At 46.5% G+C, this 25,407-nt stretch overlaps 1 long non-coding RNA gene across 1 annotated transcript; it reads right to left on the bottom strand.

Moving 5' to 3' along the window:
• Positions 1–14,819: 14,819 nt before the first annotated feature.
• On the bottom strand, positions 14,820–19,910 carry LOC139036079 (uncharacterized). The gene is made up of 3 exons (XR_011488814.1): positions 19,602–19,910; positions 18,068–18,677; positions 14,820–15,823 (listed from the first exon to the last, which is right to left on the bottom strand). It is a non-coding gene; the product is annotated as an uncharacterized lncRNA (long non-coding RNA).
• Positions 19,911–25,407: the final 5,497 nt, after the last annotated feature.

Raw genomic sequence — 25,407 nt, 5'->3', positions numbered from 1 at the left:
TTAAACCAGTTGGAACCAAGGTGGCAAAAAATCTGACCTCCAACAGTCCACCAGTCTCATTACAAGCTGATTTTACCACATTAGCTACTAGATGACATACCTACTGGTAGCCATGACTGGAAGATGTGGGCCAAAAAAGGAAAGAAATAGTGTGGCACCCTAATTCCAGGAAAGCCCTACCCCTTCCCTGGTAGACTGATGCATATGTCTCCCCATCGTTAGCCTCACTCCTCCTCCCTCTATCTTTACTTTTTAAAATCAAATCCCTCTCACCACATGGGTGACAAGGTGATCCATGAACTAAGTGCCCGCTTCTCCATTCTCTGGCCACAAAATAAAACTTGGGCTGCATCAATGTCAGCTTCACTTTCAGTTTTTGGCTACACAAACTCCAACTAGCATCTGTCCTATACTTTCTTTTCATTCTTGTCCTTATAATAATATCAAACATTATTGAAAATAACCTCCTAAAAAGAAGAGTCTCTGCAGTTTATTTATTACCTGGTTTTGTAAATCAGAAAAGAGCAACATATCTCCCTAAGACTCAAGGCAGAAGCTCAAAGCTCCTTCAGTTAGCAAAACTGAAATTCTACTTAAACAATTCACTGAACAATTTGCTATGGACATTAACACTATCTTTAAGTACCGTGTAAGTATTTAAAAAATGACATAAAAACTGACATTACTAGGTACTTTGTGCATTACATGCTTCCCCACATCTATAAGTACACTACATATCCTTTATCATAATACATGATCATATCAGTTTGGTTCAGTCACTCAGTCGTGTCCAAGTCTTTGTGACCCCAAGTACTACATCACACCAGTACTACATCACTCCCCTGTCCATCACCAACTCCCAGAGCTTGCTCAAACTCATGTCCAACGAGTCAGTGATGCCGTCTAACCATCTCATCCTCTGTTGTCCCCTTCTCCTCCTGCCTTCAATCTTTCCCAGCATCAGGGTCTTTTCCAATGCCTCAGTTCTTTGTATCAGGTGGAAGAAGTACTGGAGCTTCATCATCAGTCCTTCCAATGAATATTTAGGACTGATTTCCTTTAGAATTGACTGGTTGGATCTCCTTGCAGTTCGAGGGACTCTCAAGAGTCTTCTCCAACACCACAGTTCAAATACATCAATTCTTCGACACTCAGGTTTCTTTACTAGTCCGTACATGACTACTGGAAAAACCATAGCTTTGACTAGATGGACATTTGTCAATCAAGTACTGTCTCTGCTTTTCTTCCAAGGAGCAAGCATCTTTTAATCATGGCTGCCTTCACCATCTGCAGTGATTTTGGAGCCCCCCCAAAAAAAAAAAATTAAGTCTCTCACTGTTTCCATTGTTTCCCCACCTATTTGCCATGAAGCGATGGGACCAGATGCCGTGATCTTCATTTTTTGAATGTTGAGTTTTAAGCCAGCTTTTTACAAGTCTCCTCTTTCATTTTCATCAAAAGCCTCTTTAGTTCCTCTTTGCTTTCTTCCATAAGGGTGGTGTCATCTGCATATGTGAGGTTATTGATATTTCCCACTGCAGTCTTAACACTGCATTATTGATATTTCTTCCTGAAATTGTAACATTGTACAGGAGGTGGTGATCAAAACCATCCCCACAAAAGAGAAATGCAGAAAGGCAAAATGGTTGTCTCAGGAGGACTTTCAAATAGCTGAGAAAAGAAGAGAAGCAAAAGGCAAAGGAGAAAAGGAAAGATATATTCATCTGAATGCAGAGTTCCAAAGAACAGCAAGGAGAGATAAGAAAGCCTTCCTCAGTGATCAGTGCAAAGAAATAGAGGAAAACAATACAATGGGAAAGATTAGAGATCTCTTCAAGAAAATTAGAGATACCAAGGGAATATTTCATGCAAAGATGGGCTCAATAAGGGACAGAAATGGTATGGACCTTACAGAAGCAGAAGATACTAAGAAGGGTGGCAAGAATACACAGAAGAACTATACAAAAAAAGATCTTAATGACTCAGATAACCACGATGGTCTGATAACTCACCTATAGCCAGACATCCTGTAGTGTGAAGTCAAGTGGGCCTTAGGAAGCATCACCACAAACAAAGCTAGCAGAGATGATGGAATTCCAGCTAAGCTATTTCAAATCCTAAAAGCTGATGCTATACAAGTGATGCACTCAATATGCCAGCAAATTTGGAAAACGCAGCAGTGGCCACAGGACTGGAAAAGGTCAGTTGTCATTCCAATCCCAAAGAAAGTCAATGACAAAGAATGTTCAAACTACAACACAATTGCACTCATCTCACATGCTAGCAAAGCAATGCTCAAAATTCCCCCAGCAAAGTTTCAACAGTACGTGAACCAAAAACTTCCAGACTTTCAAGCTAGATTTAGAAAAGGCAGAGAAACCAGAGATCAAATTGCCAATATCTGTTGGATCATACAAAAAGCAAAAGAATTTTTTTTTAAAGTCTACTTCTGCTTCATTGACTACGCTAAAGCCTTGACTGTGTGGATCACAACAAACTGTGGGAAATTCTTTAAATATATGGAAATACCAAACCACCTTACCTGCCTCCTGAGAAATCTGTATGCAGGTCAAAAAGCAACAGTTGGAACCAGACATGGAACAATAGACTGGTTCCAAATTGGGAAAGGAGTACATCAAGGCTATGTATTGCCACCTCACTTATTTAACTTATATGCAGAGTACATCATGTGAAATGCTGGGCTGGATGAAGCAAATGATCATATAATCATGTTTTAATTATCTACCCCATAAAAAGCAGAGACTTTACTTTGCCTACAAAGGTCCACATAGTCAACGCTGTGGTTTTTCCAGTAATCATGTGTGGATATGACAGTTGGAAGACAAAAAAAGTTGAGCACTGAAGAATTGATGCTTTTGAACTGTGGTGTTGGAGAAGACTCTTGAGAGTCCCTTGGACTGCAAGGAGATCCAACCAGTCCATCCGAAAGAAAACCAGTCCTGAATATTCATTGGAAGGACTGATGATGAAGCTGAAGCTCCAATACTTTGGCCACCTGATGTGAAGAGCTGACTCATTTGAAATACCCTGATCCTGGGAAAGATTGAAGGCAGGAGAAGAAAGGGATGACAGAGGATGAGAAGGTAGGATGGCATCACCAACTCGATGGACAAGAGTTTGAGCAAGCTCCAGAAGTTGGTGATGGACAGAGAAGCGTGGCATGCTCCAGTCCATGGGGTCACAAAGAGTCAGACACAACTGAGCGACTAAACTGAACTGACTGAATCCTATGTGTATAGGCATGTACTTCAGCCTATTGATATTATAAGACACATTGAACAGTTCAATCCATATTAGACTCCAGTCTCTATGGAATATTCACAAGGGTAATTGAAGTGGTTGATATTATACAGGACATATGTTTATTAGTTGTACATACCACATTATGTCCAAACATTTCCAGTCAATGTGTTTGTCACAAGCAATAAACCACTTTATCAGAAAGCCTCGATAAACCATCAACCTCCCTCAAATATGCCTCTGTCCTCTTTCTGGACACAAGAACCATGGGGATTTCTATCAGTGAATTATTTATATCTGGCATCTGGTTCCTGCTTCAAGACTATCTCACCTAAAGCTGCCCACTCTTACCCCTTAAGTAAGACATCTAGATGGGCTATTCAATCAGCTTATGCTCACGTATAACTGGTTTCATGCATTTGGTATTTTGTTAATTCTGGGGGATGCTATAACTCAGGTATTGCCATCAGAGGCTTTCATACAGTTGAGCAACTTGTAGCTGAGCTTAAGTTGAATATTATTTACCAACATAATCAACTGCAACATGTTTTTGAGTCAATGATCACAGGACATAGAGGAATTACACACATATATATGCACACGTGTATCAAGTAAATAGTTTCCTTAATCAAACCCTCTTACCTCCCACTAAATCTCTCTCTCTCTGTATGCCATTATAACCCTGCCAAAGTTCCCGAACAAGGCAAAGCATGTAAGTACATAACAGTCAGCTAGCTCATGTACCAAACATATAGCCCTTACTTCACCAATCTGAAGTTAGTATAACTACAAAGTAGTCTAATAATACCAATCAATTACTTATAGAAGTCATATATAGAAAGACATCCCCCTAGATCTTCCATGTACCTCAAAGACAACAAAAAATACATCTTAATAATCTCCAAAAAATAAAATATTTCAATACTAATTTTAACACAACCCAAACCACTACACTGAATACCAATATTTCACATAATTACATAACTCTTATACTTACAAAGTCCTACTCAGTCTGTTGATACAGCATAAAAATATTTCTCTTGGTCGTGGAGTATTACCTATGGGTCTCAGTTCCGTGAGCAAGAATAGAACCCATGCCCCCTGCAATGGAAACATGGAGTCCTAACCACTGGACCACCAGGGAATTCCCTAGCTTAATAATTAAAATGAGGCCCTGTAAATGCATCAACACATAGTTGTGATCCTAGCCTACTAATTTTGAATAAAATTACACATGCAAGTATCTGCATCCCACTGAGAATGCATTCTAAATCATAAAATATTAAAAGAAGCAGGCAACAAACACTCTAAACAGTAGCTCACAATGCCTTGCTTAACTTCACCCATGTGCGAAACAGCAAGAATAAAAATCAAGCCATAAAAGAATGTTTAAGTTATAGTAACTAACTAGGATTGGTAAATTTTGCATCAGCCACCTTAGTCATAAAATTAACTCATTAATAGAAATCCAGTGTAAAGCACATTACAGATTACTCCCAAATAAAGAAATCAAATGCTCTTCAACCCATGTCAAGCCAACCCCATAACCATTATGTCTTTCTCAATAATTAGATAACAGAAAAAAAAATACATAACTTTGTCACAATTAAATCATAGCCCAAAATCCTGTATATCACTTAGGTATATCCATTCTGTCTAGGCTCTCAAGATGCAGAATCACTATTATGGAAGAACTTTTACATTTTCAAGATCACACATTATTTTTTTGATAAGTTAGTTTTCTAGTCCTCTATATTATTTCACTAACATTGACAACTAATTTGATTCATACATGTGCACTAGATGCATAAGTAGAGACAATTTGAACCATTTGCCATCCACCATTCTAATCTGAATTGCCACAGCATCATTGCAAATCCTTTACATGATACATGAGATCAGTAACTCTCCCCTAACCATAAAAAGTATGGATCATCAATGACACTGAAGTTACAAATACACAGATTATGAAGATTTAAATTTTCACTCCCCTACAATCCCTGTATTAGAGTAAAACCAGAATTATGACTAATAGAAGTCAAACCTGAATAGTCTGTCTAGTAATCAAACAGTTTCATCTAAAAATGTTTTTACACTCATGAGCTGTTACCTTCTTTAGGTCTAAAAACAGCTGATATCCCAGGATGCCTAAATTAAAGAACTCTAATATGGACAGATGGAGCTTCCCTGGTGGTTCAGATGGTAAAGAGTCTGCCTGCAATGCGGGAGACCCTGGTTCCATCCCTGGGTCAGGAAGATCCCCTGGAGAAGGAAATGGCAACCCACTCCAGTCCTCTTGCCTGGAAAATCCCATGGACAGAGGAACCTGGTAGGCTACAGTCCATGGGGGTCACAAAATATGGACAGAAGCAGAAGATATAAACAATAAGTGGCAAGAATACACAGAAGAACTATATGAAAAGATCTTAATGACCCGGATAACCATGATGGTGTGATCACTCACCTAGAGCTAGACATCCTGGAATGTGACGTCAAGTGGGCCTTAGAAAGCATTACTACCAACAAAGCTAGTGGAGGTGATGGAATTCCAGGTGAGCTATGTCAAATCCTAAAAGATGATGGTGTTAAAGTGCTGTGCTCAATATGCCAATAAATTTGAAAAACACAACAGTGGCCACAGAGCTGAAAAAGGTCAGTTTTCATTCCAATTCCAAAGAAGGGTAATGTCAAAGAATGTTCAAACTACCATACAATTGCACTCATTTTTCATGCTAGCAAAGTAATGCTCAAAAGCCTTCAAGCTAGGCTTCAACAGAATGTGTGCCAAGAACTTCCAGATGTACAAGCTGGATTTAGAAAAGTCAGAGGAACCAGAGATCAAATTGTAAACATCTGTTGGATCATAGAAAAAGCACGAGAGTTCTGGAAAAACATCTACTTCTGCTTCACTGAGTTCAGCGGGGGCACTAGAGGAGTCTCACTCAGACTCTAGCATCCCAGGGCCACCAGCTGAGACCTCAGTGATACAGGTGAGGCACCCCTCAAGAGACAGGACCATCGGGCAGCAGGTCGGGTTCCTGCTCATCTGCACTCCAGACACACTGCCCCTCCTACCCCCTCTCCCGAAATTCGGCTTCTTCAGATGCAAACACGCAGAGCTTCAGACTGAAGTCAGCTCTTCCAAAATACCCCATCATAAGACCCTGCAGGATTCCACTCAAATGGGGGCCCTGGACCCATGTGACCAGCAATCAATTCACCAGGTACACCTGCCTCCCTCCTCACCCTATACTTACTGGTGAACTGGAATAATTACCAGGGAGCCCATCTGAGGAGTCACCCCCAGCCCCAGGGAATGTGCACCTTGCAGGGGTAAGGACTAAGGCCCCTACCTCAGCACTGACCCTGGGAGGGCCATGTTACCACACTCAAAGGGGAGCACTGTTACCTAGATAAGCCCATCTCAGTTCCAGACCCCAGACATCTGAGTGCTGACATTCAGATGGAGGCACAGGTCTTCCCAGGACTGAGGCCAAGCCAAGTCTCCACCCAGGTCTCCAAATCCCATGTGAATCTCCCAGGACTGAAGCCAAGTCTCTACTACAACTAGGGAGGCACTCTGACTCCATAAGCTTGTGATATGTCAGGGGCTGGTAGAGCTGCTTTCTGGGAACTCTTGCTAGGGCCAGAAGCACCTCCTCAGATGGTAGTGGAGTCTTCCATATACTCCCCTAGAACCTTCTGGGTGGAAACTGCTGACTTCACAGGTTTTCCTGAGAAGACAGGCCCCAAGGTGGGTTTCCTAATGTGCTAGAGTCTGTGTCAAGGAAAGAGGACTCCTGGGTGCCCACTCAGCATGTTCTGCTTCTTCATCTTTATGATTATTCTTTATATGTACATTATCTTAATATATAACTAAGCTTAAAAAAGGAGTCTCCCCAACAAAGTAGAAGGAGGCCTGATTCTCCCAGGCAAGCAAAAGAGGAGACTTTTCACCAGTGGCTGCTTCAGCCATCAGGCCTGACAGCAACTCCCCTGAGTGGGGCACCAGGGCCATGACACGCAGGAGCCTCTGGACCTCAGTCTTAGATCACTGCCTCTGAGGAGCCCACCCCACCTGGTCAAACTTACTGGTCGTTCTGTGCATGATGCTCTTTCCTTGGCTCTTTCCTCAGCTCTGTCTGAGCTCAGCCACCACCATAGCTGGGAGAGAAAGAAGAAGCATGCAGAAGAAAGAAGCAGGGTTCAAGCTGACCCACCACCATCTACAGAGACAATGCTACCATCCCCAAGGAAGGACAGCAAGGCCACAGAATCCAGGCTCACTGCCTGAGGCCTGATCACATTAGGGCCCCACATGTCTCATGCCATGGGGAGAATTCCATGAGGTTCCTTCAAACCACCTGGTTGGACAAAACAGGGCTTTCAACACCCACATCTCTGGGGTCAAAGTCTGGAAGTGGACCTGGAAGCCTCCAATTTTTCACTTTTGATGACAACTTTATTGAGATTTGATTCATATACCATACAATTCACCCATTTTAAAGTTCAGTGATATTTTACATATTCAGAGTTGTGCAATCATCAGCACAATCCATTTTAGAACATTTCCATCATCTCCTCAAAACCCTTGCCCTTTAGAGGTCACCCACAGTCCCAACACTACTAACCACTTTCTCTCTCTATGGATTTGCCTATTCTGGATGTCTCATATAAGAGTAATCATCTAACTGTCCTCTTATGTCTGACTTCTTTCTCTGAGCATCATATTTTCAAGGTTCATCCACGTTGTAGCCTATGTCAGTGCTTTGCTCCTTTTCATGGCAGAGTAATAATCCCCCCGTTACTTTTAACTTTATAATTTATCCTGACTCCCTAACTGCTCTGCATAGCGCTAAAGAGAAATCACCTTCCATAATTCTTGGGGTGTAAACTGCACCTTTAACCAACATCCGGAGGTACTGCACAGGGGCCAAGAGCTTAACCCCAGTCACCCCGTGTGACCAGAGCCCAGACGAAGGGTGGGATGGACCTGCATCTTTACAGGACCAGTGCCCTGCAGGTACATGTGACACTCACTTGCTTGTTAGTGTCTTATGAGAGCTGTTAACCAGCTCTCAGCTCCATGGGGGACTCTCTCAGGGAACACAAAACGGTCTGGGCCACAGCACTGCCTGCATTTCGGGTCCATCCATGGCAACTGTCTACTTGGAAAGTGCTGAGGCTCCAGAGGAGGATCTTCCCTGACCCTTCCAGCTTCTGGGGGCTCCAGGCATCCCTGGACATGGTTGCATCCCACCCCCCCAATCTCTGCCTTTGTTTTCACATGGCTTCTCCTCTGTGTCTGTATCTCCCCTCATAAGGACACAGTCACAGGATTAGCACCATCCTAATGACCTTGTCTTAACTACTTCCACAACCAGGCCCTACTTCCAGAGGAGGTCATGTCTCGAGGGCCTGGGGTTAGGATGTAGAAGTCTCTTTCCGTGGGTGGGTGGGACACAATCCCCCTTCATTTTGAGATAACAGACCCCGTAGCACAGTTGTCCTTATAAGGAGAAGATATCAGGACACAGGCTCCAGGCACACGCCTAGGACCACTCGAGGTGATCAAGACCCTCTTCAACCATATCTTACCTAGACCTGTCCCTGGCCTCCACCTTGGCCCCATCTTTGCTGAGCCTGCACAGCCCAGTCTCAGCAAGAATCCTGCTGAGTCAGGGCAGAAATGGGGGGCACCAGAACACACCACCCCAAAATGTGCCTCTTTGGCATGTGGATTACTTTGAGCTAAAGGCCACCAACAACCAGCAGATACAAGGAAAGCTCTAGAGCAGGGCACAAGCATACCTCCTTGAAAGGAAATTCACATTTATAAAGGAAATACCTGCTTGTAGGAACCTCTGCTTCTCCATACCTGGAAGAGGAAGCCACTTAATAACTCTCATCAATAAAAAAGTCACCAACTTGAATCTGCATCACAAACTCCACTAAACACCCTATTCACTGGGCTCTCCTGCCTTCTCACAACTTACTCCCCCAAACCCTTTCTTTTGCCAGCTTATAATGGTATTTAAGTCCCCAATACTCACAGCCTCCTTAAGTAACACTTCTTTATAAACTCCCCCATGTACATAGGTCATTTAAACTTTTTTTCTCTTATTAGTCTGTCTTCTCTCAGTTTAACTTCTGGGTTCCAAGTACTAAACCTAGGAGGAGAGAGGGTGCTAGAGCTGGCTGCTGTCCATTGTCAAAGCCATATTGGAATCTTCAGAAATGGTGTGAGCCACAGTTAACCACAGTTAGTGTTACAAGTCAACTTACAATCATATTGAGAATAAAGGCAACAGATTCTCAAAACTCAACCCGTTATTACTGTAGACCCCACTGGTTACTATACTGCGTCTACCACTGACGCGGCCGACTCTTACCCCCTCCCACCCATAGTGTGTGTGATAGAAATGCTCTGGGGTTCTTTCTGACTCCAAGTTCAGGAACTTCACATTGGAAACTTGAAGCTGCTCACCGTGGAAATGTCCACAGAATGGATACAAATGTCCACCACAGAAATGACAAATGCCACAACATAGCTTTGGTTGATTGTTTTGTTGATGGTCTAGACTTAGAAAGTGATGGGAGAGTGTGACTCATGGTGCACAGGTGTGTGCATGCACACCTGTGCATGTCTCAGATGCACAGGTGTGTCTGTGGTGCTGCATTGCAAAGACCAAGAGAACACACTTGGGCATCTAAAACCCAAGATGCGATTCAGTAGAGGCTGCTGATGTTATGAAGAGGTGAGGTTCTACACACATGGTGTTTGTAATCTCACTCCTTAATTATAAGAAAATACCAAGCAATATCAGAATCACTTTTGTGCGTCGACTAGGGGACCATGAGTGGTGGGCCAACAGGAACCAGGCAAACATCAAAAGAAGCATCCCATGAGGCCCTGGGTCCTCTGGAATTTACACCAGAGTCCTGCCCATTAGTACTGTTTATTTAATTGTGTACTACACATCTTAGTTTACCTTATAAACATGTGCCCATATGTAAACCTTTTGGGGGAGCCCGTTGACAATAGAGGATTATTGTGAAGTGAAGTGAAACACGCTCAGTCATGTCTGACTCTTTGCAACCCCATGGACTACAGTCCATGGAATTCTCCAGGCCAGAATACTGAAGTGGGTAGCCTTTCCCTTCTCCAGGGGATCTTCCCAACCCAGGGGTCAAACCCAGGTCTCCTACATTGCAGGCAGATTCTTCACCAGCTGAGCCACAAGGGAAGCCCAAGAATACTGCAGAGGGTAGCCTATCCCTTCTCCAGGGGATCGTCCCAACCCAGGAATCAAACTGGGGTCTCCTGCATTGCAGGCAGATTCTTTACCAACTGAGCTATCAGGGAAGCTCCTGATATATGATGTACAACTGAGCTACCCAGAAAGCATCAGCACATTATTGTCTTTGTTATCTGTGGCACAGAAATAGGTACACTGTCCTTCACATCATCTTATACCATAAAAGCACGTGTTTTCTGCTAGAAAGCAGGACCCTGATGGTTGGCCTACATGCTCCTGCCCCTGACCCCATCACCCTCCATCGGAACTTGGACCCTGAAACATCAGTTGAACTCACACTCAAAACCTAAGTGTCCAGAGGTATGGAAATAAAAGTCTTCTTTCTAACCTGGATTTGATTTTATTTCATTGGCTTCAAGAAACTACAAGGGTGACATACAGCAAAACACATATTGAAGGGCCCGGGCATGGGCTGCATAATATCATCTGTGTCCCCATCCTGTAGGGCACCTTCTGTGTGCCTGTGTCACCATCGTGTAGACATGTGTGTCTGTCATCACTGTGGGGATCCTGTGTGTGTGTGTCCTCATCACAGAGAAGGAGACCTCTGCCTAAACACAAGTCACCTGACACTGAGAGTGTCCTGTCTACACCTGACCCCACGTCTCCAGGCCTCTCCCCATGACTCGGGTCACCTGAGCACTAAGTGTCCTGTCCCCTCCTGGCCCACGTCCCCCAGACCTCTGCTTCATCTGTGGGTCACTCTGTAATAAGTCCTTCATCCTCCCACTTGCCCCCACTAGACAAGGTCATGAGTTTGTCCATGGTGGGAGGAAAATCATCCCATCCCCATGGACACCAATCATGCACTTGCCAGGCACTTGCCTCTTCCCAGGTGCACAGTGTGGGTCACCCACCCTTTCCCTTGACTACAGACCCCACCTCTCTGGTTTCCAGGTACAGATTCAGTTGTGTTCTGCACTAGTGTAAACCCTCCCAGGCAATACCCACTCCCTAGGTGCAACCCCAACATCAATCCCTCAGACAGCAACACTGGGAGTAAGCTGGGTGCCCCTGTATGCTCTGACGCCTTCCCCACTGAGCACTTCCTCGGCTGAATTCACTCCATCCTCTGCCTTCTCAGTCCACAAGGGACTCAGGTGAGCACCAGCAGAGGCTTTACCAAAATGCAGCAGGTTCAAGATGAGTTACGATTCTAGTCCCACTGACCTGCTGGATGGCTAGGTGACATCTGAGCTGCCCACTTGTGATTTGCAGGAAGGCTCCTTCCATCCGCACACGCCTGTGTAGGTGGTGACTGGCACAGAGGAGACACTCAGGAAGTAGTTCTCAGGTGAAGGAACCAGTGGACATGCACACAGTGGCAAACGCAGCTGATATTCGGGTCCTCCTCCCCACCCAGACACCTGAATGCTTGCGTTTGCTCACCAGGCTCCCAAAATGCTCATCAGGCCACCCAAACATTCACCAGCCCCCCAAATGCTCACCCACACCAACCTGCCCCAGTGGTCCCGCAGCGTAATGAGACTTCAGCCAACAAGTTCCGTGACCCTGACCTGACCTGAAGACTTGGTTCGCGGTACCTGCAGACTTGGTTAGCGGTTACCTGTAGACTTGGTTAGAGATGGTGGGTTTGTCACAGCTCCTGTGAGCCGCAGTCCAGGGACTCCTGTGGGCTCAGTGGCTCTGACCCAGCGGGGTTCCCCTACTTCATGCTGGGAACACAGGAACCTGTGAGTGGGCCCTTCCCTCCTGCACCCTCCTCCTGCCCCTGGGCCCCAAGAAGGAAGAAGAAGCCAGGGCCAAAGGGGAGCGCAGACCCCCCTCGACCCCTACCCCATTGGGAGCCCCTGAATTCAGAGCAGCAGACGGTACTCACTGAGTCACCGAGTCCATTCAGCAGACTTTCCTGCTGCAGCCCCAGCCTTCTCTCTTGGTCTCTCCACAGGGAGCCTCAGGCACTGCCTTAAATACTCTGGGCCATGATTAGCCGTGAAACACCCACTCCTGTGAGAGTGTGGGTGGGGCTCTGCCTCGAAGAGCTGACCTACCCCAAGCCCAGCGCGGGCAGCAACACCCCTCCAACTCCAAATAGGACCCCACTGTAGAGACAGCACCGCCCAGCTGGACATTCTCATATCCTCACGGCAGACAGTCTTGCAGCAACCAGACCCTCAAGTGGACATGAGGACATTCTAAGTGTGACCTCGGGGTCCAGTGGTCAGAAGATGTGATGTGAGGATGTCCTGGGTGTGACCACTTGGATTAAGTATCAGGCCCCAGGCCCCAGGCCCCAGGGGACCAATGCTGGTGATGGGGGCCCTCCAGGAAACTCCCCCTACCCTACTTCCCCACTCCATCCTGCACTCTTCTCTTCAAGGAACCATCCCCCACAGATTTGCCTCCCTACATTTGCCTCCCACATTGAAGACCCCAGTGGGGCAGGTTGGTGGACAGATGGGGTCAAAGAATGGGCTGGGGTCTCCAAGTATTGAGAGGCTGCCCAGCCTACCATGCCTGCAGCAAGCCTAGACCACAGGCCTTGAATCCACGGGAGATGAAGGGTGCCCCCATCCTCCCCGGGCTTGATGTTCTTCCACCTCAGCCAGGTGGCCTTGGTAGAGAAGCTAGGCCAGAGGGAGGCTGGACCCAGAAATCTTCACAGTGACCTGCCCTCTTGTGTACAGTTGGTTCCCAGAGACCCTAGGAGGGAAAAGACCCTGCCCATGCCATCCTCACCCCATAACTCTATGTCCTACCCCTGGCCTGCTGTTGTGCTGCTCCAGAATGAGATCCTTAGCTCCAGTATCTGTGGTCGGCATTGTAGAAATGTGTCTGACCGAGAGGAAGGGCTAGAGAGGGGGGGAGTGGGAGAGAAAGGGAAGGGAAAGGCCTGGAGGGAAGGGCAGGGACTTCACAGGTGCATTAAAAGGCAGTGGCCACTGAATACAATGGGAGCTCCTGGAAGGGATCTGGAACAAAAAGGACATCAAAAGGAAACGTGGGGACCACTGAATAAAGTCTATAGTTTAGTTAGTTTTGTACTAAGGTTAATTTCTGAGCTTTTGATAAATACACCATAGCTATATGCTGGGTGAGGGATATACAAGAACTCTCTAGACTCTTTGCAATGAGTCTGTGAATCTATTATCTTAAAAATTGAAACTTAAAAATAAATAAATAAAAGGCAGTGGCCACGGCAGAAAGGGTGCCTGAGGAAGTCAGAAATCTCTTGCACTCCTCCATGTCATGGTTCATGTCAGTCTCAGAGCTGGGCTGTCCAAGGCAGGGAAGTGGAGCAGGGGCCCCAGAGAAGCCTGGCTTTGGAGGCAGAGCATTCTGGGTCACCGTGCGGGGGGTGCAGCTCAGTATCTTTGCATGCTCACCCAGCTACTCACCTACCCTACTTTGCTTCCTCTTTTGCCCACGGCTGGACCAAGGATGCACAAGGGGCCCTGGACAGGGGGATGCTTCACAGAGCTCTCATTTCAGCATCTCTGGAGCCCACTTCCTTGCACACAGTGGATGCTCCATGACTGCTTGACAGCGAAAGCTGAGAAAGAGGGGCAGCGTTTGCCCTTCTTATGTCATCCACTAAAGCAGAACGTGGGGGAGCCCCACCTGAGCCCAACAACCACTGACTGTGGGTTCAGAAATCAAGGATGCCTGCAGGCTGGGTTTGGCCAGGATGCTTGTGGCCCACCCTCACCCCGACCCCCACCAACAGCACCAGTAGAGCATGGACAAGGCCAGAAGACTTGGACTGGGCTAATGATGGAAGCCAGCATGGAAATGCCAGAGGAGGCTGCAGTGCCAGCAAGAAGCTGAAGGAAAATACTTTCTTTCTCCAGGCCTTGATCCCTACGGTAGGCTCATTGAGGGTGACCAGCCCAGTACATGTGTTGTATATTGGGACATACTCTCAGGTACAGCCACTGCTGTCGTACCCTAGAAGGGAGCCACTGGGGTGGCAGCCCCGCTAAAGGTTGAGAGGGTCAGGATACACATGGCCGCCAAGAATGGACTTTCATATACTTTCTATGGTCTTTTGGTAGTAAAGTTATGTCACTGTAGGTTCATCAGTCATCACAACTGTGCCATTCTAGGGGAGGATGTTGATAATGGGGGAGGCTGTGCATGTGTGGGAACAGGAAGCAAATGGGGAAACTCTGTACCTTCCTCTCAATTTTGCTGTGAACCTAAAACTGCTCTTAAAAAGGTGCCTAATGTAAACAAAAGTACTAGGTTGGTACAAAAGTAACTGCAGTTTCAGACTGATTTTTAAACCATTCTAACTAATGGTTTAGTTAGAATCAAACACATCTTTATTAATTAAAATAGGAACCATTACAATCAACACATTTTTGCCAATAAGAAATTATTTCTAGGGCATAAAAACCCATGCTTTGGGATTCAATAAACTCTTAGAAAGTGTTTTGTGTCTCCTGCAGGTTGTGGAAGTGCTTTCCCTGCAAAAAGTTCTCAAGAGATCCTTGAAGAAGTGGTAGTTGGTAGGTGGAAGTTCAGATGGATGAGGCAAAACTTTGCAGCCCAATTTGTTCAACTTTTGAAGCACTGGTTATGTGACATGTGGTTAAGTGTTGTCGTGGAGAAGAATTGGGCCCTTTCTGCTGACCAATGCCAGCTGAGAGCGTTGAAGTTTTCAGTGCATCTCATCAATTTGCTGAGCACATTTCTCATATGCAAAGGTTTCACTGGGATTCAGAAAGCTGTAGTGGATCAGACTGGCAGCAGACCCCCAAACAGTGACCATGACCATTTTTTGGTACAAGTTTGCCTATCGCAAGTGCTTTGGAACTTCTCGGTCCAACCACTGGGCTGGTTGTCGCCAGTTGTCATATCAAATCCACTTTTTGTCGCAGGTCACAATATGATAGAGAAATGGTCCATCGTTGTTGCATAGAATAAGACAACACTTCAAAACAATGATATTTTTTTATTTTCAGTCAGCTCATGAGGCACCCACTTATTAAGCTTTTTTGCCTTTCCGATTTGCTTCAAATGCCAAACAACTATAGAAAGGTCAATGTTGAATTCTTCAGCAACTTCTCGTGTAGCTGTAAATCAGCTTCGATTATGGTTTTCAACTGGTTGTTGTCGACTTCCAGTGGCTCACCACTACACTCCTCATCTTCAAGGCTCTCATCTCCTTTGCAAAACTTCTTGAGCCACCACTGCACTGAACGTTCGTTGGCAGTTCCTGGGCCAAAGGTGTTGCTGATGTTGTGAGTTCTCTCTGCTGACCTATGACCCATTTTGAACTTGATTTAAAAGAAAAAAATCACTCAAATTTGCTTTTTGCCTAACATCACTTCTATAGTCTAAAATAAATATAAAATAAAGGGCAAGTAATGTTACTAGCAAAAAAATATAAAGTGAGAAATGCACATTAAAATGATGTATAACATAATTACATTCATTTTAAAATGTATTCCAATATCCAACAGCAAAGTTCAACAATGCAAAACCACAATTACTTTTGCACCAACCTAATACTTGTAACATATATGTAAAGGACCGTGTTATTAATATAAAAGGAGTTCTAACAAATCAAGAAGAAGAAGAATCCAACACAAAAGGAATATAGATATATACAGGCAGATCATAAACAGAGTCAAGTGGTCTGTAAGCAGATAACAGTAGCAGCTACAACATTTACTTAGCCCTTATTTCGAGCTAGGAATTATGCTATCACTTTACATGTGTGATATCATTAAATCCTGAAATCCAACTAATAAGGCCATTTTCATATCCCCATTTGACAGAAGAAGAAACTGAAATCATGGGGCTCAGCAACTTGCCCAACATCACACAACTTCCGAGGACCAAATAGGAACTCTCATCTAGGCAGGGCCTGGCTAAACAGAATCTTACTCAGAGTAAAGGAATTGCAAATCAAAACAAGCATTAAGATATCATTTTTCACTTATCAAATTAGCCAAAACATTAGTTTGATAGACTCAAACATTGGTATAAGTCTGAGAAAATAAGCATTTTCAAGTATTATTGTGCAATCTTTTTGAAGACAAATTTGCCAATTATCTATAGATACATTACATGTACCACCAGTTGAAAATTTTATTCTTATGCATGCACACAAAACTGTACATATAATGATATTTATTTTTACATGTTTTTAATAGCAAAAAATATAGGAAACAACATAAATTCCAGCAGAAAGGACTGGTTTAATTATTTTTTTTAAAGAAGCAACTGCATTCTATGTAATACAATGTATCCACAACAAAGAAAGCAGAATCTATATATGGCAACATTATATCTGCAAGATACATTAATTTTTAAAAACAAATGCAGAATAGTATCTAAATTGACCTAATTTATACAAAATATTTAGAAATCTGAGATTATGATTACAGAGGAATTTCCTGGTGGGAACTGTGGGAACTGCCCAGAGGGGAGCAAAGCAAATTTCACTCTATACTTTACACTACTTAAAATTCTTACTATGAAAAAAAAAATTATTATTATAAACACACAGTGTTGAAAAACAAAAAGTCAAGGTCAGTATTGTTTAAGATTCTTACCATAAATATGTATTCCTTTCATTTTAAAAAGGTAAAAAACCAGGCCTAGAGTCACACGGACTGGAGTTTGAATGCCAGTTTCTTCATTTCCTGGTCATAAAATAGGCCAAATTACTTGACCTCCCTGAATTTCAGTTGTCATTGGGAAGTGGGGCAAGTTGTGAGAGGTGAATAAGGTAAAGTATGCAAAGTATCATCACCACACCTGCCATTTCTTAGTGCCACAGTGTAGTAGCCACTATTATCATTCCCTTCATTCACTGGCAGGCTATAAAAAGATGATTTTTTTTTCAATTGGTTAATTGTGTGTACCAATAATTTCTTGGGGCAGATTATAGGTCTCGTGTTTATTACGAGAATGTGATGCCTGAAGTGCTGCAGCCGTCTAGTGACCATGAAGATAGCCCTGGCCAACACCCTGAAGATGGCAGAGCAGTTATGGAAAGAATCTGAATCCTTGATATCTTCACTGAACCACTGAGCCTTCTCTAGAACAATGACCTCCTAGATTCTTAAGTGAAATTAAGAATTAAGTGAGAAATTAAACATTCTCATCATTTAGATAACTTGTGGTTCATAATTCAGTTATTGGCAATTAAAACAGTTCTTGAGGGCCAGAGAAAACCACAATTCAAAAAGACACATGCACTGCAGTGTTCACTGCAGCACTGTTTACAATAGCCAGGTCATGGAAGCAACCTACATGTGGATCAACAGAGAGCTAGATAAAGAAGATGTAGTACATATATACAACAGAATATTACTCAGTATAAAAAGGAACAAAATTAGGACATTTGCAGAGACATGGATGGACCTTTAGACTGTAATACAGAGTGAAGTAAGTCAGATCAGTTCAGTTCAGTTCAGCCACTCAGTTGTGTCTGACTCTGCGACCCCATGAATTGCAGCACGCCAGGCCTCCCTGTCCATCACCAACTCCCGGAATTTACTCAAACTCACGTCCATTGAGATGGTGATGCCATCCATCCATCTCATCTTCTTTCATCCCCTTCGCCGTCTGCCCCCAATCCCTCCCAGCATCAGGGTCTTTTCCAATGAGTCAACTCTTTGCGTGAGGTGGCCAAAGTACTGGAGTTTCAGCGATAGAGGAAAACAAATACCATATATTAAAGTATATATGTGGAATCTAGAAAAACGGTATAGATTATCTTATTTGCAAAGCAGACATGACATAGAGAACAAGTATATGGATACCAATGGGGCAAGGTGGGAGTAGAATGGGATGAATTGGGAGATAGGGAGTGACAGATATACATACTACTGTGTATAAAACAGATACTAAACAGAACCTACTGTATAGCACAGGGAACTCTACCCAGTACTCCGTGGTGACCTAAGTGGAAAAGTGAAAGTGTTATTCACTCAGTCATGTCTGACTCTTTGGGACCCCATGCACTGGTGCTCACCAGGCTTCTCTGTCCATACAATTTCCCAGGCAAGAATACTGGAGTGAGTAGTCATTCCTTTCTCCAGGGGATCTTCCTGACCCAGAGATGGATCCCAGGTCTCCCATATTGCAGGCACCTCTGAGCCACCAGGGAAGTCTGACCTAAGTGGGAAGGAAATCCAAAAAAGAGGGGATATGTGTATGCAGATGGCTGCTTCATTCTGCTGTACAGAGAGACTGACAGCGTAAAGCAACCACAGTGAGTGAGTGAAGTCGCTCGGTTGTGTCCAACTCTTTGCAACCCCATGGACTGCAGCCTACCAGGCCCCGCCATCTATGGGATTTTCCAGGCAAGAATACTGAAGTGAGGTTGCCATTTCCTTCTCCTGGAGATCTTAACGACCTAGGGATTGAACCCAGGTCTCCCACATTGTATGCAGACAGACGCAACCATGCTCCAACTTAAAAATGATGTCCTCAAGGAGAGACCGCCATAGGGAGGCTTTCTGAGCATGAAATGAGAGAGAAGCGCTTGTCCTGGGCACAGCCACTCCGTCTCCCTCCCAATTCATACAAGTTCCACTCGTGCTTTGGTCCCAGACACATCCCTCAGCCACACTTCAGTTGAGAGGCTCTATCCAGTCCTCCTGCCTGACAGGCTGCAAAGACTAGGCTCTGCCTCCAGCCTCTCTCTTGGCTGCCATCACCCCTGGCACACCCAGCTGGCCCTGGGCACCAGACAGAGCGGTGGAACGCATTCCAGGCAAGGAGTGGCAGGGGAAAGACCCTACGAATAAGCCCTCACCTCAGTGAACTTTGGGCTCCAGTCCCTCTGTCAGTCCCCTCTAGCTCGGAGCCCCCTCCTCATGCCCCCTGTCCTCTATCCTCCCTCTGGCAGACAGGGTCAGTGCCCCAGGACGGGAGGCTCACTGCTGGCTGTTCACACCTGCTCTCTCCTTGGCCCGGGAAGAGGACGCTCATGGACTGGGACCACAGCGCACATCTAGAAACTCTGGGTACATTTAAAGACAGAAGGGTTACAAAATAAGGCTCCTACACCCAGCCCCCTGGACGTGTAAAACTCACATTTGGAGTCAGAGGCGTAGGTCAACTAAAGCTGTCTTCTGTCTCAAAGGCCGAAATTGGCCCCACCACCCCCGCTTCCGCTTCCCCTTCCCTGTCTCGCGCCCGCACCCGCACTTGCACCCCTCACTCCACCCTGCCCTTCCTGGACTCCACCCCCTCCATCTTCTCCAGCTCTTTCCTCCTCCCTGGAATCTTCCCCCTCAGGGGTCCTGGTTGCGTGGAGAATCAGGAGTGGCAGAAGGGGAAAAGAAGGCAGAGGGCCCGAACTTGGCAGCGACCGCCCTTCCCCCACCCGCCCCGAGTTTCAGAAGCAGGGCGGAAGGGGAAGAAGGTCGCGCGAGACCGCCCGGGGCGGGGCAGAGTTGGTGGCTCCCAACCTGCGCCCCCAGGTGCCTCTGAAAGTCAATTCTGCGGCCACCAGGGGGCGCCCGGGCTCCTCCGGCTGGCTGCGCTGCACCAAATTCCCTTGGCCAACCTGATCAGATGCCTGGGACCCGACGAGCAGCTCTGGGTCCCAGCCCCTCTGCGACCACAGCCTTGTAATCCAGGGAATTGTATCAGGGCAGAGGGAGTTGGGTTGAAATCTTCTCAAGAAGTCTCTGAATTCCCCCAAGTCTGAAGGGAAAGAAAATCAAACCAGAGAGTCTTCCTTAAGAGACACAAACTGGGCTTACAAAAGCCACACCGTTTGCAACAAATGGCTCCCTTGGCAGCTACCTTCCCAGACCCCAGACAGCTAAAACTGAGATGTTAACAGAAACAGAAGGCTAAAGGGAATAGGCCAAGTGGGCCTGAAAAGTGAAAATGAAAGTTGCTCAGTCGGGTGTCTGACACTGTGTGACCCCATGGACTATATAGTCCATGGAATTCTCCAGGCCAGAATACTGGAGTGGGTAGCCATTCCCTTCTCCAGAGTATCCTCAAGACCCTGGGATCGAATCCAGGTCTCCTTCATTGCAGGAGGATTCTTTACCAGCTGAGCCACAAGGGAAGGCAAGTGGGCCTGGAGTGAGAGGCCATTCCACTCTTCCCCAGCTAGACTCTAGCACCCCAAGTATAGTTCTTTGGTAAGTCATGGAAAATTCTAGCTCCAGCAGAATCTCGCTACTTGGGCCTAACTGAGGCTTTTTCAGTGTCTCAGAAGTCTTCTCAGAAGTCTCCTCCCCCTGACCCCAGCCCTGCCTCTGAGACACAAGTCCAGTTCCACACAGGAGGGAAGCAGAGATAAGACAGCATGGTGTGTCCCTACTGAGGCCCAGGCCATGCCCCAACCTAATTACAAGCCAAGCAAGAAGAAAACATAAAAGAGAAAAGGCCTACCTGAAGCCAGCAGATGGGTACCACCCACCCAACTTGTCCCTTGGGTGACCTAGCCAGCCAGGGCCCCATCAGTCAGTTCAGTTCAGTTGCTCAGTCATGTCCTACTCTTTACAACCCCATGGACTGCAGCATGCCAGGCTTCCCTGTCCATCACCAACTCCCGGAGTTTACTCAAACTCACGTCCATCAAGTCAGTGATGCCATCCAACCTTCTCATCCTCTGTCGTCCCCGTCTCCTCCCACCTTCAATCTTTCTCAGCATCAGGGTCTTTTCCAATGACTCAGTTCTTCACGTCAGGTGGCCGAAGTACTGGAGTTTCAGCTTTAGTATCAGTCCTTCCAATGGATATTCAGGACTGATTTCCTTTAGGATGGACTGGTTTGATCCCCGTGCAGTTCAGGGGACTCTCAAAAGTCTTCTCCAACACCACAGTTTAAAAGCGTCAGTTCTTCGGTGCTCAGCTTTCTTTATATTCCAACTCACATGACTACTGGAAAGACCATAGCCTTGACTAGACAGACCTTTGTTGGCAAAGTAACATCTCTGCTTTTTAATATGCTATCTAGGTTGGTCATAGCTTTTCTTCCAAGGAGCAAGCATCTTTTAATTTCATGGCTGCAGTCACCATCTGCAGTGATTCTGGAGCCCAAAAACATAAAGTCTCTCACTGTTTCCATTGTTTCTCTATTTGCCATGAAGTGATGGGGCCAGATGCCATGATCTTAGTTTTCTGAATGTTGAGTTTTAAACCAACTTTTTCAGGGCCCCATAAAGGCCACCAAAACTGGTGACCGATAGGGTGCCCTTCTAGCCAGACCAAAGCCTCTTCACTCACCTGGCAGGACCACTGAAAACTGATTTCTCTCCTTGGACAAAAGCAATGGAAGCAACATGACAGAGCAACCTCGGGGTGTCCCAGGCAGGCCTGCTTCTCCAGGGAGAAGCTCAGAAGCTAGTTTTCAAGCTTACACAGTTTGGGTTTTGTCCAAAGATGAAAAGGACAGGTGGAAAGAAGAGCCTAGACTACTGAAAATCAGGAATGGCATGACCCTGGCCACAGGAAGAGAGAAACTGCTGTTTGGAGCAGAAGGAATAAGGCAAGACAAAGCCTTGGCATAAAGGGAAGGAAGCAGAGGGCAAGATGGTGGGACAGATGGGGAGACAGAGGCTTCTGGGGGCAAAGAGGACATCATACAGAAAAGGAGAAAGGGGGAACTGAAATTAATGAGAAATAGGGGATACTTTGGGCTTTCCTGGTGTCTCAGTGGCAAAGAATCCACCTGCCAATGCAGGAGACACAGGAGATACATGCTCAATTCCTGGGTCAGGAAGCTCCCCTGGAGAAGGAAATGGCAGCCCCCTCCAGTATTCTTGCATGGGAAATCCCATAGACAGAGGGGCCTGGCAGGCTATAGTTCATGGGGTGGCAAGAGTCAGATGTGACTAAACAACAACAGGGCGGGGGGTCGGGGGAAGGGACTCCCCTGGCAGTCCAGTAGTCAAGACTGTGCTCCCAATGCAATCAGCACAAGTTTGATTCCTGGTCAGGAAACAAAGATCATGTATGCCACCTGACACAATCAAAAAGATAAAAATGAAAAATAAGTCAGGAGAAATATTGGATGGGGGAGAAAGTACCAAGGCAGTGGTTGCAGGCCCTGCAGAGCCTCCCCACTGCTCCTGGAATGGATGCTAATGGAGGCACTGTGCTTCCTAAGCCATGTTTATAGGATGCTGAGAAATCATGTTGTATCTTTTCTTAAGAAAGACGTTGGAAAATGAAAAGCTTCTGGGGAGCCTATTGCAGAATAGCAGTGAGGGGTGGGATGGTTCTCCTTAACATAGCTCTGGGAGCCAGCATTTCAGAGGACCAGGGCCAGAATACAGGTGTCCCAAGTAGGGCTCAGGGCTTCCCTGGTGGTTCAGACACTAAAGAATCTGCCTGCAATGCAGGAGACATGAGTTTGATCCCGGGGTCGGGAAGATCCCCTGGAGAAGGAAATGGTTACCCACTCCAGTACTCCTGCCTGGAGAATTGCATGGATAGAGGAGCCTGGTGGGCAACAGTCCATTTGGTCCCAAAAAGTCGGACGCGACTAAGCAACTAACACTTTCACTTCCAAGCATGTTTCAAAGCAGAGAGTGAAGGACATGGAAAGAGGCCCTTTAACAAAGGAGAGTTAAGGAAACAGAATGTGGGCCTTAATCAGACTCAAGCTAGCAGGGCAAAAGCTAGCCCCCTACTGGTGGCTGTGGAAGCCGTACTCAGCAACAGTAGATGTGTGCCGAGTGCTGAGTTAAGTGCCAGGCACTGTATGTGGGTTCTTCATTTACTCCATGCAGCAAACCAAAGAAGGAGGCACCATTAGTATCCCCATTTTATAGATGAGGAAGTTGAGGATCAGTGAGGTTTTAGTAACTTGCCCAAGGTCTCATAGCTATAGGTGAGATCCAGGATTCAAACTCGAGTTTTAGACCATTAAGCTATAGTATCCCCTAAATATCCTGTGTCAGGACCTGAATTGGGAAGACCTCATTGGACCACTGTGAAATAAAAATCCAATTCCGGGGCACAGAGACCCAATTCAGCTAACTCGGGAGGTGACGTCTTAGTGAGACAGGGCCATTCTCTGCTTTTCTCCCTCCCCCGACACTGTGATCTCAGGCCACCAGTAGCCTACACTCTGGCAGGGACAGCTTCTTCCCCAGGTGAACTGGTGATCCCTGTGAGGGTGATGGCAGACTTGTACTTGGATAGGAGATGCATGCTCTTGTCCTGGCCAGGCCCACAGGGGACAAGCATCAGAGAGCCAGACTTCTGCTATTGGGGGCCCAGGTTGCCAGGATGGAGAGCCAATGGACAGAAGGGAGAGTCCCTGGAGATGAGGGAAGGAGATTCCTGCCTGGACAGGGAGCTCTAAGAATCTGGAAGACGTTCTAAAGGACAGAATCTACCAGAACAAAATCCTTCCCTGGCAAAGTTGTGACCTCTGTTACTTTATTTCAAATTCTAAACAAAACAAATATACATACAATGAAATCCACCACCTCCCAGAGCCAGGCCTCATGGGGTCCAGGAAAGTCTGGGCAGAAATCTGGAGTCTGAAAGGAGAAGACCTATAAAGGAAGCCATGTCCTGGGACCCTCAACCACTGCCAGTCAGGCCTGGCCCAGGAAGTGGGATGCTGGATTGGGTCTCCAGGTTGAATTTGGAAATTAAGCTTCAGCTCCTCCAAGTAGACCTGTCCGCAGAGGCTGTGCAGCCTGGGTTAGTGAGGCCAAGGACACTCTTTCTCCACTGTTTGGGGGTGGCAAGCTTACCTAGCGGGGGGCAGGGGGGGTTGGAGGTGTCTGTGGGCCCCAGCTACACATAGCACCAAGGTCAGACACAGGCCAGGCTGGATTCCAGCACCACCCTGCAAACCTTCACCTCGGTTGTGATGAGATAGGTGGGTGGCTGGGCTAGCCCTTCCCATTCAGGGTGCATCCCAGCCTGCCATCTTGGCATACCTGGTGTAGCATGTAGAGGTGGTATATGGAGAATAAACTCGTGTAGCACAGAGGAGAAAGTCTCTTCATGAAGGGTGTCACTGGTGCCCACCAAGCCCTGGGGCATATGGCCCTTCACCTGCCCCTCCCGGGGTCCCACCTTGTCCCACGTGGTAGCTTCATCTCCTTTTATTCAAACTGGAAATCTCAGCTTTCCGCAACTCCTCCTTCTTCCCAAATCCACCACACACTGTGTATGAGTATGCGTGCTCAGCCCCAGCTACCCACTCCATTTCCCCCTAACAGGCCCCTCCTTGGCTCCCATACCCAAGTACCCCTTCCCCCGCCTAGGCTTCCGCCTCCCACTTCTTCCACATGAACCTCCCCTCATGGCAGCCAAAGGGATATTACTGTAATGAAATCTGGCCCCACTCCTGCATCCACAGCTCTTATAAAGTCCCCTTCCATAGTCACATCAGGAGCTTCATAGTTGGGATCCCCTTACCAGCCTCCCAACCCGACAAGAACCCCAATACAGCCTGTACTTCAATGATTCACCACAACCCGGGCAGGATAGGAACCTCCAAAGCCTCTGGCCAGGCTGTTCTCTCTGCCTGGTATGCCGTGTCCCACTCACCCACCCGTCCAGCCCCACTGTGTCCTCAAGACCCTGCTCAGCTCTGGCCCTGTGTGAAGGTGACTTCCTACGCCAGTTCATCACCCCTCCCCTTGTGTCCCCACAACTGGGGTTCTTGGTGCTCCCGTGCAGGGCCAGAGATGAGGTCACTCTGGTGCCCACCTGTCACTCCCAAGAGTGGACTCGCCTGCCCCGTTCTGCACACGGAGGCATGGACAGGCCCAGGACCCCAGGCTACAGGCTGTCAAGAGCCTCGTGACTGCATGGCAACCTGCTTGATCACATTTTAAAAGGGAGATAAAGTCAAGTCCCCTCCTGCACACCCCCCCACCCCTTTGCCCCAGGCCCACCCTCAGAAG

Source organism: Odocoileus virginianus, chromosome 7 (assembly GCF_023699985.2).
Source record: "Odocoileus virginianus isolate 20LAN1187 ecotype Illinois chromosome 7, Ovbor_1.2, whole genome shotgun sequence".
NCBI lineage: Eukaryota > Metazoa > Chordata > Mammalia > Artiodactyla > Cervidae > Odocoileus > Odocoileus virginianus.
This window is presented reverse-complemented; position numbering and strand designations above follow the sequence as displayed.